At 34.7% G+C, this 10012-nt stretch overlaps 1 pseudogene; it reads left to right on the forward strand.

Annotated features, from left to right (window-relative positions):
• Positions 1-334: 334 nt before the first annotated feature.
• Positions 335-3577, forward strand: LOC149536816 (phototropic-responsive NPH3 family protein NPY2-like; annotated as a pseudogene).
• The last annotated feature ends 6435 nt before the right edge of the window (positions 3578-10012 follow it).

A 10012-nucleotide genomic window follows, 5' to 3' on the forward strand; every position in this document is an offset into this window, starting at 1 on the left:
ACCACCGTTGGAAAATTCAAGAAATTTTACCTAATTTCAAAAAAAATTGCACCTAAATCGGAGTTCGGATGTGCAAGTTATGGGCTCGCAAAGTCAGGCTGCCAAACTAAAAAGCAATCTGGAGAGGGGTCTGGAGGAGAAACTGTGAGTCTAAATTTGACAGTCAACCAATTGTCAAATCTATTCAAAAATGCCCTGGAATGATGTCCAGACAGGCATCAAATTTAACATCGTATACTAATGATGTCAGCAAAAAATTTCGTACCATGTGCTGACATGGCAGATGATTCGGTGTACGTCTTGTACAGAATGACATGTGTTAGGACTCCATACAATGACATGGCATGTAGACTGGGTTCCATGTGGCAAACGTGGCAGTCCCAGTGTGCTGAGGTGGCAGATTCGTGTCAGGGACATGTGGCTCTATGTTCTCATGTTGGATGTGGGCGAGTTTCTGCGTGGCTCCAATGACATGGCGACGCGTGGCCGGATTTCGAGTCTGCATTTCCCAGAAAAGCCTACAGAGTCGTCGAGCTTCTTTAATCGCTATCGGATTACTTTTCTTTCTGTTACCGGATATCACCACCAGTTTTCCTGCTCAGTGCCGGAGATGGTAAAATATCGCCGAGTTTCCAGCAATTAGTCCCACATTGGTGGGATCTGCGGTGTCATTGTGCTTTTTATGCGTAAGTCCGTAGAACGTAAACAAAGAGCGCTGTTGGAGGATTTCGGCTTGCCTGTTGGTTTGATAGGGGCTGGAAAATCTATGCCGCCGGTGTTGGACTGTAAGTCAGATTTGTGGCTGTCGAGGTGGATAGTCGTTGGAAGAATTAATTCACATGTACTGCCCGCCGACTTAAATCTCAATATACCCTAGGAAAATAATAAAAATCCTCCAAATAATGGCAGATCCGGGGTGTCACTGCCCGGGTCTGTCTAATAAAATTTTCTCTGCTGGTGCCTAAAGGGCCAAATAAATTCCAAAAATTTGACAAAAATTTGGCGGAAATTATAGAGAAAAATTGCAGATCTGAAATTAATCAAATAAATCTACAAAAAATAATCATACCCATATCGCAAATCAGGCCTCCGGGTTCTGATTTGCAAATTTTTTTTTGCCTCACGGTCGACTATGGCCCAAGGTAGGTGTGCTTATAGTCAATTTTCACCGGTTCAGTGTTCTGGACGCAATGGAGATGTCAGATTTGATGCTGGACGCTCCCAAATTTTGCAGCATACAAATTCAGGCTAAGGTGATGAAGCAAGCAAGAGGTCTCGAATGGCTTGTGAAGAGAAAGTCTCCAAGTTGCTCTGATACCATGTAAGAATTTGCCTAAGGGCAAAATTCACCCAAGAACTAAGAACTCAAACACAAGCACAACTGTAGACCAAAAATGGAGAGATTATGACCAGAATAACAATGTATTCAATAACTTGATGCTTAGAGTACACTAGGAGTGCCTGAATATAAAGGCCTCAAGAGAGCTTCTAGAATGCATAGAAGTTAGCACCATGAAGTGTCACACAACCAAGCACATGTCCACCAGATATAGATTATCCTCCATTAAGCACGGAAGTAAGTGCGGTGATGAGAGGATAAGCCTAGAAGGGTGGGACACGCAAATCAGTGTTGTAGACACCATGTGCTCAAATAGAGGTGCGTACTCCTGTGTTGTCAACATGACAACTCACAAGGTTGCACAAACTCCTAAGTGTCTCATAAATAAAAATAATAAAATAATGCAAAATAATTAAATAATGCATTAACCTAAGTAAACTTAAATAAGTGTAAATAGTAAAGTACTAATTTAACCAACAGAGTCTATTTGAAATATAGATGGTAGAGTCTATTTGAAATATAGATTCCATATTGGGTTTTCACTTATGCACTATAAATGGATTGGGGATGCCTCTTTTTAAGTTGGGTTCATTATAGAGATCTGATCTTCTCACTGCCTGCTAAGTGCTGTGGTTGGTGCCAGTCCTTCGTTGACCTCATATCTGCATTTTGACTTAACATCTTTGAGATGGTCATCTGTCTTCCAAATTATTTGCAGACAGGAAATGTCACTTTACAAATTGACTGAAGAGTTACAAACTTTGAACTACTTTTCCCCATATTTGTTAATTTGTGGATTTCAATATGAAAACTCCTAATATTTGGAAAAGTTGACAACTTATATACCAGTTTCTCAATTTGTGCTTTTCCAAATGCTCTTGCTGGTTCCTTCTATTCACTTTAGAGTCTTAGACACATTGTTTCTTAAAACCATTTAGATATCAATGATGAAAATTTTCTAGCATTTTTTGCTATTCATAAGAAACATACTACGATCATATCCCATAAATGAGCTCAGAATAATAATTAAATAGTTTCACTTTCACCTGTAAATGAACAACAACTATTTTAATCATCTCAGGTATAAGTAATGAAAAATCCATTTTCCAATATGATATGCTGATATAACATTGTTTTTAAATCTCTCTTCTCATAAAGTTGTTTCCTAGCATTTATACAAAATTTGTTTGTCTCGGAACTTGTTTGCTATCTCGACATGCTTATTCATAGGAGACTTGTTCATTGAGTTTTGTATTCTGCTAGTGTCAGGCTAATTTATTCACATACCACAATATCTCTTATATTCTCTTCTATTCTGTTAGATGATCTGCTAATTATTTTCATGTCTTCTATCCATCTGGTGGTCTAAACTTTCTTATCGATGTAGCTTTCAATGGGTAAATTTGGCATTTTAAAATGGTTTACGGTAGATAAATTTTTCATGTTGGTTCCAGTCGAAGTAGATTATTCTATATTATGACAAGATCTGGAGAACCTTAGTGTTGGTAGAACTCTCTTTCAAAATGAATATTTTCTTTCTCACCATTGCTTTACTGCATCGCCTAGTAATCAATTGAAGTTGCAAAATTGTACGTGCAGTTCCCCCTCTTGTCAAAGAGCATATGCTTATAGGGATTGGTATCAAAATTCTAGGAGACAGAGGATGATGAATTGGATATTTGTGGAGGGCCAACAGCTTTTGAAATTTGTGCCAAATTCTACTATGGAATTGTTGTTACTTTGAATGCCTACAATGTACTTGCCATTCGTTGTGTTGCAGAGTATCTTGGGATGACAGAAACAATAGAGAAGGGTAATTTAATATATAAAATTGAGGTGTTTTTTAGCTCTAGTATTTGTTGTAGCTGGAAACATTCCATTATTGTCCTGCAGACCACTAAACTGCTATCGCCATGGTTAGATGACCTAAAGATGGTTGGAAGATGTATTGATTCAATAGCTGCCAAGACATTAGTTGATCTTGCAAAGGTTGATTGGTCCTTCACTTATGCAAGAGGCAAATTAGTTAGTCATCAACCTTGCATTGCAAAAGATAATAGTCCAGTGTGGAATGGAAATCAAAGTCATAAACATCGTTATGTTCCAAAGGACTAGTGGATCGAGGACATTTGTGAACTGGATATTGATTTGTATCAGCAAGTAATGGTTGCCATTAAAACCAAGGGAAGAATTTCACATGAACTGATAGGGGAAGCATTGAAGGTTTACACTCTTTGATGGTTAGTTGGAGTTTCAAAGGATAGTGAAATTAAAGATGTTAAAAATTGGTCATAATAGAATTGGTCATAATAGAAAAGTTGGGCTTTTAGAATGTTATTAATGCATATGCATTGGGCTTGAAAAATTGGGCTTAGACTTATTGTATCCTGCAAGAAGAATGGAAATTCACGGGGAATGAAGAATAATGGAATGGAGAAGAATCAGTTAATGCATCTTATCCTCCTCCATATTTGCATTAAGATGCTTTTTAAGATCTCCTCAGGTTGGGTTCTTATCTTTAGTTACTCATGCACTATATCCATATTTAAGTTCATGACCATTCAGAGCAGATCTTGAAAAAGTTTCAGCTTTTTATTTTTGCAACCTTAAGCACATGTTTAGGTTAGACATGTGTTAGCCATGGGGACTAGCTAAAGTTAAACTCTGTTTGAAGTCAAATTACTGTTTCATTTGGATGTGTGGATTTTCTTGGAAAGATGTACATGTTTTGGTGCTAGTGTGTTTCCAAATGGTAAATTTGAATGGGAATTTTTAGTTCCAAAGCATACATGGTTATCATTATAGGGACGCATACAAAGTTTTCTCATCATTTATATGGTGAATATGCCCAATTTCATAATCAATTTAGATAGTGCTACACAAGCTTATGGTCCATTTAATTTTGTGCCTAATAAACATTTTGTTTGTTTGTTTAAGTATTGCTATTATCTTGGAACTATATATTTTATTGATAAATTTTTCTATTTGTGCTTGGCTCTATCAATTTATGTTTTGTTTTTTATGCTAGTCTTGAGGAATCTTAGGAAGGTTTCTTCTGAAATGCTGCAGATGATCCTTGTGACCCTATCAATTTTTGTTTTATGCATTCTATCAGGATCAATGAGCTTCCCGGATCATGCCACATTTTACTTGGTAGGAAGGTCTGCTATTGCTTTTTGGACATGTATGTGGTTTGTGAATTGATTGTGGATGCAATTTATTAGAGTAGATGTACATTTTCATTAGTTCCTACAACCATTTACGATTACATAATTGTTGTTTGTACAAGAATCACAACCAATGTTTTTTAAAGTTAATATAGTTACCAAATCATGTTGTGCATGTTGACCTAAAATGTAATCATTCAGGTGCATATTGTAAATTCATCTTTGAAATTCACATGCTGTAAGAGACAAACTACAAAAATGAAGATGCAACATGTAGTTTGCATCCGTTAAGTGTATCATATCAATCAATATGGCATTATGAGTAAATTGGTTTATAGGTGATCCCCCCTAATTTTACAGTGTTTACTGTTTGACATATTGAAAATGTATATCTTTTTCTGGTCTTTCCTATTGCAATATTTGATCCTATTTCGTCATTGTAACATGCAAGTAGCATGTAGCTATAGCATACTTTATCTTGCATAGAACTGGTCAAAAGGCATTTCCATGATATCACATGAGCATTTCTTTACTAGCAACTGGGAAAATCCCAAATTTCTCTCTAAATGATAGAAGTTTATTTTGGATGTTCATCTTCCAATTGATCTTGGAGATAGTAATATTTATTAAATCCATAAAACTTGCAAGCAATCTATGTTGAGGGCATTCTCTTCCCTACAAGACAATATTTATTTATTTATGCTCTTTATCTCACCTTAGCCTACATACGTTAACTTTTTCTAATATTATGTAACAATGCTGGTAGCCAGCCACTATTCAGAGGAGGTTGTCATATAGAGTGAAATGAAACCTTAGGCAATAGGTCTAATTATCAATACTCCTCACATCAGTTTTTAGTTCCTGCCATGGGAGGAAACTATTGCCAAGGGCTTACAACTAAATAGTGATTAAACTCTGTTTCAACCACCAATTAGAAATCACTTTTAATTAAAATTTATCTTCCCTCTATCACCTCTATCACCAAAGATGCATATGTTTTAACAAGCCTATTATTTCAAAAAAATTGTTGTTCTCCTACTGGATTGTAAAGATGGTTCTAGGATGTGATGGAAATGTATGGCCTGGGTGCGAGAGAAGGCACATTTCTCTATGCGAGTATGTTGGATTTGATGAGCTCAATTATGAGGAGATGGGGTTGTGTAGTGGTAGTAGGAGAGGAGCATAATCAAGACTCAAATTTGCATGTAGAGGATGTGTGGCAATTATAGTTTGAAAGCTTTCTAAAAACAACCTTATTTAACTATCAGGTGAAAGATGAATTCTATCCTCGTTTCTCGACAATGAAGCTTTCCATGTTATTCTCAATTCCTACAATGGTGGATGCCCAAGTTATGTTGATAGTGAGGAGTTGGCCAATCAGTCTTACGCTAAGAGGCAACTCTAAATTCAAAAGTTTGGATGTGAACTATAATTCTCAAGCTCTGGTAGAATCACCCATGTAAGTCTATTATTATCAATGTGAAACTTAAATTGATTCTTCAAGAAATCTAATGAAGAGGAGACAAAGGAAGATGCCTAATGAAACTAACATAGAGTTGATAAGAAGGTTGTGGGGAGGAGACAAAGAGGTAATACTGCTACAATGGCCTAATTGTATAGGTATGCTTACATTCCACTTTGATTTATCTAATAAAAAAAAAATTCAAACACCAAACCTATTATTTAGAGGCTTCATGATAGATGCAAAATATTATTTGTCTCACATGCTTGAAATTAAAATATATTAGCATTATGTTTTTCTGCTGGAAGTGTTTGGAGGCCAGTGAGGCAGTGTTGGATTAGTCTCTTGTGTTTGGTGATAGTTTTGTGTAATATTTGATCATTTTGATGTCAAATATGAGGGTCATTCATCTCGAGATGTGACCAATAATTTATGGTAGACTTGTACTCATAGTTAGTTCCTCTACATTTTGAAGTTGATTTGTTGAGCTCAATGTTAATAGTTTTTGTTTCACACCTTTGGAGGCAATCTATGGGGAGAATCGAGAGGGCCTTATTATATTGACTCATATGCCATACATATACAACTTCATAATAGTATTCCTGCAACAAACTCTACTTATTCTTATATACCTATAACCTTCATCTTCGCCCCTATTTTCAAGGTATTCAATGTTACAATTTCATATATATATATATATATATTACATGTTTTTGCACTATCATATGAAAGATGTGTCAAATTCATGTTAATGAGAATTGCATTTCAATTTAGTTTACAGCTCCTAAGATATTTGTACAAATCTTTGAGCAGCCTTCTCCTCTTTTATGCTCACCACTATTGAGTGTGGTGCTCTGCCTTTTGGGCACGCATTGGCTTGCTGATGCTAACTATCTCATGTCTAAAATTTATAAGTCATTTATTATGGTGGCATATCTCTATGATAATAATTTTACTTTTTCTCAAAGTTGAAATCTTGCCTTAAAACTTCTCAATATTTTGGCTTCTTTCTTCTCTTCCCATGGTATGATTCATGTGATGTGTTAAAATCATTTCTATTTCCATCATTTCAATCAAGATATTTTTAGGTCATTTTGTGGCATAGAACAGTTAAGGAAGTCTAAAATTTAAAATTTCAACCATGATTAATATTGTTTTCATAGCCAATAGTATTGCTCAAATTTTATTTTGTTAGATTTGTCTTCAATGTTTGTAAAGGAAAGATGATTGATTTTTAGTTGTGATATTGCTATCAGGATTTAACTGTGTGATTTTGAGTCAAACTCATTGACCCAAATTTTTTTTCTGTCTAGTATAAACGTTGGCACAATTTTTTTGACCAAAATGGAGGCTTCACAAGTTTGCGTACAAGAGAACTAGCAAATATTAAAGTGATATGTTGGAATAGTTAGGCGTGTTTTTTTAAAATGTGGGGAATATAAAAGTATTTGATTGGGTTCCTTTTAAGCATTAGATTGTTAAAAGATTATTTTTTTAACTGAAGTGTGTTGGCAGATTGTAGAAAAAACTTGAGCATCTATGTATAACTGTAAACTTGCACATGGAAGCACGGTTGGTGGCTTGGAAAGTTAAGGATTAATAATGTATTAGAAACCCTGGATATTGAGATGATGTCTATAGTGCTAAGCCATGTGGTGAGCATGTACAAGAATGTTGAGGACATGCTAGACAAACATTGGAATGAAATTGTTTTTCTACTCTCTAGTGCAATGAACTTGTTTCTATGCTCTCACATTTAATATTTTTTCTACTGCGATGTCATCATTTACATTGCTAGTTTCTCCATATCATAGTTCAATTTATGCATCAATATCATCAACTTCAATTTGGTACCACTTCATCTACAACTAATTAACATGATCTAAAGTTCAAGTTTTGTATGGTCAAAATTGGCAGCCTACCCTTTACCAAATCTCTAATATTTTTGTGCTATAATGAACAGTTTGGAAATAGTGTATTACATATTACTAATTCACTTTCAATGTGGTATAGTTTGATATATTGACTCCTATATGTTCCAATCAGCAATGTTGCACATACTAGAGGACATGTGCTGATTTATTTTTGGTATTTTTCATTTAGTATGAACATGAATGGAGTTGAAGTGAGGACACGGATGGGATTTCTAGATCCCATTGGGTAACTTTCAAATTCCATAAACTTTATAGAACAAGAAAGAAGAGTATTTGAATTTCATAATTTGGTGATGGTTAGAATCTTTTTATTGCCAAGGTTAGGGATGCAAATGAGCTTGGGATTATGAAATTTGATTGTGGCAGTGACAATCTCAATAGTCATAGATCTTCTCTTTTGGGTTCCCATTATGTCATTTCACATTGACTATGCTTTGCTTTTCAGACAGAGTGCAATAATTTTGGAGGCAGTATCCAAATTGACATACTTGTTAGCACTCACTATTCTCCTGAATGGTGCACAACTAACTCACCTAGGTTATTTTATTTCTCTTTTCTAGTAGTTTTGATCATATGAAACCATAAATATTTTATTTTGGAAAGAATGTTGATCTTATGATCTTGTGACTATTCTATATAATGTATTTCTTCTTGCAGGAGCAGGCACTTGGTGTAGTTTATTCTTGCATGGTTATGGATAATTCTTGTTGTTCTGAAGTATCTTTTCATAGGAGCACAACTATTATGTCTACTTCTTTCACCCTCTATATACAATTTAAGCTTTCATTTCATAGCATTTTATTCCATCCAAGCTCAATTGGACCAAGTTGTAGCACCGGTTGTTTACCCATTAGCTAAAGCAAAGGTATTAAAGGCAAGGGCACAACTACTAGAGGTGAAGGCATATACGAAAGAACTATAGATAGGGGTACTGGATTAGGGTTATTATTTTATTAATTTGTTTCAATTTAAAAATCCTATACTTGAATAGATTAAATACCACTTTTTTTAAACAACATACAATTTTTGGGTAGATAAGCGCACATAGAACACGATTGCCAATTAATTTCAAAGATGTTTAAAATTCAAATATAAATATTAATCATTTTTTTTTCATTCCTCTAATTCAAAGAAGTAGATACAATCTAAATTTTGTTGGTGTCTTCTTTTAGAGACTAGTCATCATATCATCTTCATGATTACTTGCCTCAAAAACGCTTAAAGAATGATAGTGACGCCCATGACGCCAAGCCCTTTGGTAGATAAATCCATCAACAGAGACTACTTCACTTATAAATCTTTCATTGGCCTCTCTAGCTACTAGGTATTCCCTCTAAATTTGCATGATATTTTTGTTAAAACGATTTCTGTTTTAGGTTCTAGTCAATTAGGTTTGTATGAGCTAGGTTTTCATTTATTTAAATAATTATTTTTCTTAAAGGCATGCACACAAATCTGATAATTTTGTGTGGTTGTGAAACTTGTGATTGATGAAATTAATGACTTAGCACCGATGCCTCTAGGTTGTGAAAATCTTGGCAATGTAATTGGCTAGCCCTCAATACAAGGTTAATTTTCTCATTGCTATTTTGGGTGATGGAAATATCTGAATGTTTTTCTTATAGATAAGACATGTTTATCTCTCCTATGTGGACTAAACTCCTATTCACACTGCAAGAAGCATAAGATGGAAAATTTTTCACACACTTATATGGACTGAAATTGTACTTTACTTTCCATAGACCAGAAGTGGATGATCATAAAGAGTCGTTGAAGAAAACTTGTAATAGAAATTGCACTTTACTTTCCACAAACCAGAAGTGGATGATCATCAAGAGTCTTTGAAGAAAAATTGTAATAGAAATTAGTTTAGAATTCCAGAAATTGAAACATCTAATTAGAGAAGAACTACCTTCATCTTGGTCTCTTCAAGTAACATTTGAAACAAAACTAAATGAGTTAGGTTAGCAGCTTTGTCGTTTTAGCGGTTGCATCTCGAGTGAACTTAAGTTCCATGTTAGGAAATGTCATTTTTTGCCTTTAGAGCATCACCAAATTATCATTACTATGATTCAAATTATTATTCAAAGAACCATGATTCTTCCAATCT

The sequence above is a fragment of the Cupressus sempervirens genome, chromosome 10, assembly GCF_028749045.1.
Source record: "Cupressus sempervirens isolate cs-2001-9-10 chromosome 10, ASM2874904v1, whole genome shotgun sequence".
NCBI lineage: Eukaryota > Viridiplantae > Streptophyta > Pinopsida > Cupressales > Cupressaceae > Cupressus > Cupressus sempervirens.